The sequence below is a fragment of the Vulpes vulpes genome, chromosome 11, assembly GCF_048418805.1.
Source record: "Vulpes vulpes isolate BD-2025 chromosome 11, VulVul3, whole genome shotgun sequence".
NCBI classification, from domain to species: domain Eukaryota; kingdom Metazoa; phylum Chordata; class Mammalia; order Carnivora; family Canidae; genus Vulpes; species Vulpes vulpes.
Window position 1 is genome coordinate 93,411,106 of NC_132790.1, and position 8,053 is coordinate 93,419,158.

The 8,053-nt window shown below is 38.1% G+C and overlaps 1 pseudogene; it reads right to left on the bottom strand.

The window, feature by feature from the left end:
- Nucleotides 1-287: 287 nt before the first annotated feature.
- On the bottom strand, nucleotides 288-3,341 carry LOC112932820 (eukaryotic translation initiation factor 3 subunit E pseudogene; annotated as a pseudogene).
- Between the last annotated feature and the right edge of the window lie 4,712 nt (nucleotides 3,342-8,053).

Consider the following 8,053-nt stretch of genomic DNA (forward strand, 5'->3'; position numbering starts at 1 on the left):
TATTGATGAATGAATTACCTTATGGATTTAAAATTTTCAAGCCATAACTAAATGTTAATCAGGACCGAATGTTGCTTAATATCAAATTTGATTTTTTCATGAAGGATTTTTCTAGCTTCCCAAACTCACTTCCACTTAAAAAAAATAGCCAATTTGATTCAAATTCCTTAAAATGTGTACTCCATATATTGTTTCTCAAATGTATGTCACTCTTTATAAAATGGCTTTTTGTTTCATCTTTATTTTATAGTTTTTTCATCTTGTCTTTACACAAGATGGCTTCTTCTTCAGTAGAAGCCAGAATCCTGAGCTGCCCAGTTAGGAGCCTCTGACCTACTATTCTGATTAAGTTTATTCTCAATATTCATGGCAAACATCTGGCCTCTAAATGAAAGGCTTCTGGTCTTTTCAATAATTGCTGATAGGGTGAGATTGTTTTGTTACCCATAACCACATGACCTAATTTAGAATCAATCTTGGCACCCAGTCTTGCATTGATGATCACATTTATAAGCCACCTTTCAGCTTCTTCTGGAATCGTGTTTAGTTTGTCTGCCAACATGTTAATGTTGATACACTGGTGGGTGGATAAAAAGTCTCAAGTATGATGAGAGGTGCATTTTCAGTGAAATCTTCAAAACGAGCCACCAAGAAGTCATTCATAAGTACTGATTCACAGTCCCTCAGCTTTTCCTGAGCCCTACTGAAGCCAAAGTTAACAGATAAACATTCAACTAATTTTGTCACTGGGTCTTTCTATGTGTAAGACTCCTGTTGAATAACTTTAACGGAATCTTTTAACATCTGTTGGGGTTTTCAGACGTTTTGTTTGTTATGGTGGGTGTAGTCAAATGGTGCAGAATAAGTGGACACATCATCTGAATTACATCAAGACACTGTGGCTGGTAAAGGAAGAGATCAATAAAGTTATCACGCCCTTTGGGGTGGGTGAAGAAAACAAACCAAGACCAGTGGATGAGCCATGTTCGCTGCCAAAGAGGCTGAAAGGGAGAGTTCACAGAATTACTTCTGTGGTTTCTTTTAACCCTGTCAGGTCTTCCATGGAGGCATCCCAATTCCACATTAAGATCTCAGAGGCCAGTTTTCCCCAGAGTGAACTCAAAGCACTTCTATCTGCTGCTGGAACCAACACTCTAAAGAAGTAAAGACGTTCCAGGGTAATGCCCACATTCATATTGGAATTTTTCATACCTGTGGGATGTATCTAAACATTCTTGCCTAAAATCATGCTTGTCCTCCAGTGAGTCAACCAACATCCGATCATCTCTGGTTGACGGCATCTTCCTTGTAGTTTCTGGATCAAACATCATCGTGACTGGTCCCGTTTCTGCCTGAAGCTGTTTCAGTTTCAGTTGTGCAACAGCTGAGGTTCTTTTTTTCTCTCAAAGCCTATGGAGTATCATCAGAATAAAGGTTTTGTATACACCGCCAGCAAAGTATGGTACCACATTGGTATCACGAAGAAGAAGGTCTAATTCCCCTTGTAATAATTCTTTTTCATTATATATCTCTCCTATGGAGAGAAATTCAAGCGATGGGAAGACTAGATGTGGATCCAAAAAGTGTGCAGTGTGGCTAAAGAAGAAGCTGCTTTCACATTTTTTTTAAAAAGATTTTACTTATTTATTCATGAGAGACAGAAAGAGAGGCAGAGACACAGGCAGAGGGAGAAGCAGGCCCCTTGCTGGGAGCCTGATGGAAGACTTGATCCCAGGACCCTAGGATCACACCATGAGCCGAAGGAAGACTCTCAACCACTGAGCCACCCAGGTGTCCCCACGTTCTTAATACACTCTATTAATGAGATTTTCTTTGCCTTCATTGAAGTAGTTACTTCTGTCAGCTTCCATGACACACCACTCACCTTGTTTTTCTTCTTATGATTTCATTTTTTATTCATGTTTATTGAGGATCAGCTATGCTTCTACTTTTTTTTGTTATAAAGATTATATTTTTAGCAGGACTCCGTAGCTTTATATGTCATTAAAATGGTTTCCAGATTCTGACGCTACATTATTGCTCAGTCTTAGTTTCCAAAATTGTATGATTTTGTTGTGTGTGTGTGTGTGTGTGTGTGTGTGTGTGATATTTGTGTGTGTATGTGTATGCACAGGTGTATTCCCACATATACTCCAGTTCAGAATTTTTTTTAAAGATTTTATTTATTTATTTATTCATGAAAGGTACACACAGAGAAAGGAAGAGACATAGGCAGAAGGAGAAACAGGCTCCCTGCAGGGGAGCCTGATGCAGGACTCAATCCCAGGACCCCAGGATCACAAACTGAGCCAAAGGCAGACGCTCAACCACTGAGCCACCCAGGTGCCCCTCCAGGTCAGAATTTATGGAGTCAGTCATTGTTATGCAGAAGACATTTGGAACCAAAAGAATGTCCTTTGGTCACTCTTTTTGTTCAAACTCCAAAGAAATCCACATGGTTTGCTTTTATCTCCAATGGCTAAAATCAAAGGAAATCTCTGTACATTTTAACATTTAAACCTGGGCCAGTTCAATCAAACAATAATTGAGGCTTGAGTTTTCAAGAGAAGGTTTTGATTTGCAATGTTGAGGGGAATAGGACTTGAGTTTGTGAGCATGTGTGCAATCCTGCAGGTGCTGGCAGCCTTCCTGTTGCACTGAGAGGGGTTCTTGTCTGAGAGAGGAGCCAACCTAAGGAGAAGACCACCTGAGGGGCAGGGAGAAGTAGGCTGACTTCTGAGGTCATCCTTCAAACTTTTGTGTGTATCTTTGCTCCCAAACCAGTTCTTCTCATTAAAATAAATAAAACCCAAAATTTTTCTCTACATCTTTTCTTTAAACCAGTTTAAACCAGCTGGAGCTTTTAAAATTTTATTATTTTTGTCACTTGAAGCTAATATGATAAAGATAAGATGTTCCTAAAACTTTGGGATGAATTGTAGGTGTCAAATAAATTACTTTCTCTGATGTCTATTACCTGAAATGTTGACCCAGTGCTCAGATTTATTCTGTAGGAAATAAATTTTACTTTTGAATAGACTTTATATGTTGGGTCACTCATATTTTGGAATCTCTGCCCAATTTTGGAGTTATTTAGATTCTAGTAGGTTCCAGAGAAGTATATATACAATGAAACTGGTGAAGAAGGAAGTCTTTTCAGAATTCAATATTATTCTGTTCTAAATGATTGTTCTCAGGGTGAGTGATATAAATTTTTACAAATACGTGGAACCAAATGAAGCCTAGCTCTCCATATATAAATTTATGGTAGATTTCTAATAGTTTCCTCAGAGTTCTTTTCTAAAGTGGATTAGATAGAATGTTTACCACATGTCTTCCATGGTGTCACTGTTAAGGAAGACTTTCAGCAGTCAAATTATGGTGTCATATAAAACTTTGCTCAACAAAGTCTTCTTGGGGAAATCTCAAGCAAAATAGTGTCTTTATTGAGGAACTGTTTGAGTGCTACTTCCTGTTTAAATGAAGCTCCATGGAAACCATGCATTTTGAGGTCCAACATTGAGGCCAAACTTCAAGGTGTATTTTGTTCATCTTTTCTAGGCATCTGACGTCTGCACAAATATTAAGCTTTTATCGTTAGAATGCTTTTTCAGGTCATTTCCAGGAAGACCTGATCTGCTATATTACTGCAGATGGCTGTCTCTAATACACCAATAGTTATTAAAGGCTCAAATCATGGGTTCTTAGATTTCCCCCACATTTTTTCCTTTTTTTATTTGTAAAAGGCTTCTATAGGAATTACTGTACATGCACAAAAAGGCCCCATTTAGAAAATAGTTTGTGAATCCCCATTCTGTACAGTAATGGTCCATATAACTGTATTAAGTCAGTTCCTTTAATAGGGAGAGTGCCTTTTTAGTTTGTGAGAAATCTGCCCCTGCTGAGATTTGAACCAGGTACCCTTGGATCTAAAAGCATGTGCTTTACTCTTTAGATAAAGTGAAATCTTCTTAAAAGTGGGGGGAGGGGGAAAGAGATGGAGTTCTCTTTGACTTTGGAGCCATTTCTTTGACAATTTTATGTTTCTTTCTGAGTTACTTTCTCAGTCTCTTCCCTCTGTCCTTTGTTTTACCTGTTCCAGGGTCTTTTTTTATTTGATCATTTGGCTGATGTTGACCCTTAAAAACATGAATATGACCCTCTGCATCTAAGACCACCATTTAATATCTGATAATGGCAGTATTGTTAAACTAAATAATCTGTACATGCCTGGTCTCAGACTTGGGCTAAAGAATCTGTAAAATTTTCCCACCTCTAAGAATTCATGAGCATATGTTATTTGTGTCAAGTTAAAAATAGAAACTTTTTTCCCCCTATGGAAGAAAAATGATCAGGTCATCCTTTGAATTTGCTACTTTCTGTATATTGCCTGATAGTGGCCATTTTGTCATCAAGGCTTCTGGAATCCTCTTCTTAAAAATATATTTTGGTAATGAAAGAGAAGTTCAATTTTCTATATTTCCTGAGTCTCATTATTAAGAGAATTATTAGAATTAAGCCAAATTCTAATAAGAATTTATAAATTCTTAATAAGAATTATAAGAATTAAGCCAAATTCTAATGGTCCTGCCATTTCTCATGTAACATTCCTTTATCCCTTACAGATCTCATCATGTTCAATAAGGTTTAATGAGAGAATTATAGATACTTATGAGCTTGTATAAGATGAACTTGTTTTATTCTCAAAACTAGATTGTGTTCCAAGTGTTTTTTTTTTTTAAACAAAATAGAGTGTGAGGATTTCTAATAAACAGATCAGATGGGATAATAGGCTATAAAATTGCAGTAACCAAAGTGAGGTTTCCTCCTCCTTTGTCATAGCAGAGTTCCACTTAGATTACAATAGCCACAGGAAACCAAGGTTTAGATTCTTAGTTGCCATTGTTGCATCATTACACACTTCTTAAATGCTCACAATATGCCAGGTGCTTTATGGAACATATAAAGACTAGTCTTGCATAGGACAAAAAAGTTTATTAAAGGATGACATTGGACACATTGTAATTACTCCCACTGGAGCCATATGTATAACAAAAAGGGTTTTGGGTACAAAAAGGAAAATTTAGCAAGGCATGTTTTCTTTTTGTTGCCATGTCAGCCCTAACTGTTTACCCATAGCCCTCTGAGGCTGAACTAGTAACAATCTGGATCTGGATTTGGTAGTTTATTCAAGGTGAGAATATAATAAAATATTGTTATTTAACAGGATCTTTGAAAACCAGTGAAGCTTGTGTGGATTCTTTCTTGGATAGTCATTGTCAGTCCAGACCTAAATTCCTGGAGTCACCTTGTATTTGCCCTTGAATGAAGTCACCAGCAATCGCTAGGAACTTGAGGTTCAAAACTGACCAGAAATCAGGCCTGGTCTACTGGAAAGGTTTTGTATTAGAGAGTATACCAGTTCTCCGCTAGATGGGGAGACAAAATACAAACATCAATACTATTGAATTACTTATAGTCTTCTTAGTGACAGACCCAATTAACTACATAGCACGTGTATGAATGTCCAGGGAAGTGCTTGCAATATAACAATCACTTGATAAATATTTGTGGAACAAAGGAAGTTCTAAGAACTGTGATAAGAAAATATGAATCATGATCCCTTACCACAAGAAAATGAAATTAACATTTGTAAACCAATTAGACTGATAATTGTGACATATGGAGTCTGAATTTTTATTTCTCTGGCCTTACCTTTTGCATGCTATAAAATGTTAAAAATAATTTTTCTTTCAGGGTCAACATAGACACCATTGAGTTTTAGGAGCAATAAGAATTTTCCACTGAACACCCCCCAAGTGATTTCTTCCTTCTTAACTGTTTTCTGAAAGCAATTTTTTTTCAAAGGAGAGAATTCACAATTTCAGTAATAGAGATAAAGGGTTTCAATGCTTTATTTCACTAATTGGAAAAGTTAAGATAAAAAGGTTTGCTAGTTTCTTTCTTGTACCTCCGGGACCTGGATATTAAGAAAGTAGGAAGGCACTAGATGCGTAAAAGAGGTAAAATAAATATCACTGAAATGTTGCAAGAGTCACACAAAGGGAGCATTAAATTTTAGACTTGCTTTGGCTTGAAAAGGTAAATGTGAAAGTTGTGTACAGTTATTTCAAACAATCATGGGTACTCCAGGTAAGAATTTTGGTTCTTTTGGGGCACCTGGGTGTTTCAGTCTGTTGAGTATCTGACCCCTGGTTTTGGCTCAGGTCATGATCACAGGGTCCTGGGATCAAATCCTGCAGGGCACTCCACGTCCAGCATCAGAACAGAGTCTGCTTATCCATTTCCCCCACCACTGTCCCTCTCCCTGCTCACACACACCTGTGAGTGCTTGCACACTCTCTCTCTCTCCTAAATAAATGAAATCTTAAAAAAAAATTTTGGTCACTTTTATATGATTGTATTTGCCTGTTAGGTAGCATAAACATCAATTTTCTCCAGGCAGTGATTACTATTTCACCAAATACAACTAATGTAATCAATACATTTTTTTCTACCTCAAATTCTTTATTAAGGAAACATAATTATCAGTAGACATGTCCTATAGAAAGACAGAGATGAAATTGCACCTTCCACTGTATATTCCTTTGCTTAATTGGCCTGTTGTCTCTGCAAGATAACTAGCACCTTGAAAAAGGGAGAATCCATAGGTGCCCCAGGAATACAACTCTATTTCCCTTCTCCCTATTATCTCCACTCCCTGTCATCCTCACCTTAATCTTTCAAACCTCTTTTCCAGACTAGTTTTCTGCTCCTTGGATGAGAACTGAAGCAAGTACCATAACTTCCCTGGACATCCTTCGATTATAAAGTCCTACAGTCAGTGTTGGTAGAAACAAGTTCTCACAGGCATTATGAAAATGTCCTATTTATGGTAATTAAAAAATAACATGAATTTCGCTTAAAATCAATGCTTGGTCTCGGTATTCCAGCTTGGTATTGCTTTGGGCATAGGGCAAGGGAGAGGAAGAGCATGGTTGGCTCCATCTTTGTTCCTTATCCTAAGTGCCTCCACCCTGTCTCTACTTCCCTTGCTGACTAAGGTTTCTAATCCTTCTTACAGATGGAGGGAGGAAAAGGAGAAATTTGACATAGTAAATATCTTATTTGACGACAGCAACTTAACCCAGTGATGGTTTTCTTAGGAAGGACACCCGGGGTTCCTAATTCTGATTCTCCCAGAGGGTGATTATACGGATAATTTGGAGAACGCCTTGTTGGGATGCTCTAGTTGCAATGACTTCCTACGGTGAGGTCTCCATTTGGCTAGCTGCTTACAACTTCAGTTCCCAGGGTGTGGGAGGTCCGTGCCACACAGACTGTCACAGATGAGGCTCCACCATTACTCCAGGAATCTCTCTTGGGAAAGTCCTCTTCAGGCCAACTTGAGCCTGGCTCCCTCTCACATGGTCCGTGTTTGGCTCATGGAAAACTCATGCCTCTGCTTCTGCCAAGTGAAGTTTTCCTCAACGTCATCATTTCTCTTTGTTCTCCAGCTACACAAACATTTCCAGTCAGTCTTTAGCCTTTTAATCTCCCAGGTGCAGGTCAAATGCTACCTGATACGGGAAGACACAGCAAACTCTCTGCAAGTGGTCTCTTCTACCCTGACCCCTTTCTCACAGGCAATGGAAAATTCAATAGTTTTCCCCCAAGAAATTCTTTCCCTAGAAATAGTCATTTTTCTTGGTTTCTCCAACCTGTAAATATCCACAAGGATAGTGTTAAAGTGGGAATTAGAAGACTGGTTCTTAACCACCTTCTTTTGCACATCATGCATAAATGGTCTAGTCCCTCATTTTGGAGTTCTCGACACCTATAATATTTATTCTCTATTTTGGAGGTCTTAGCTAAAACTAAGAAAGGAAGATTTGACTTTCACATCCTGTTCTGTTGGTTGGTAATTAACTTACCTTTCTTTTCTTACTGGAGAAGTCTAGCACAAAACTGGAGCTCCTGCCTCTCTGAGGTTAGAAACATCTAGGGGAAAGGATGAGGCCAATTAGGTGAGGAAATGTTACCAAATATACTC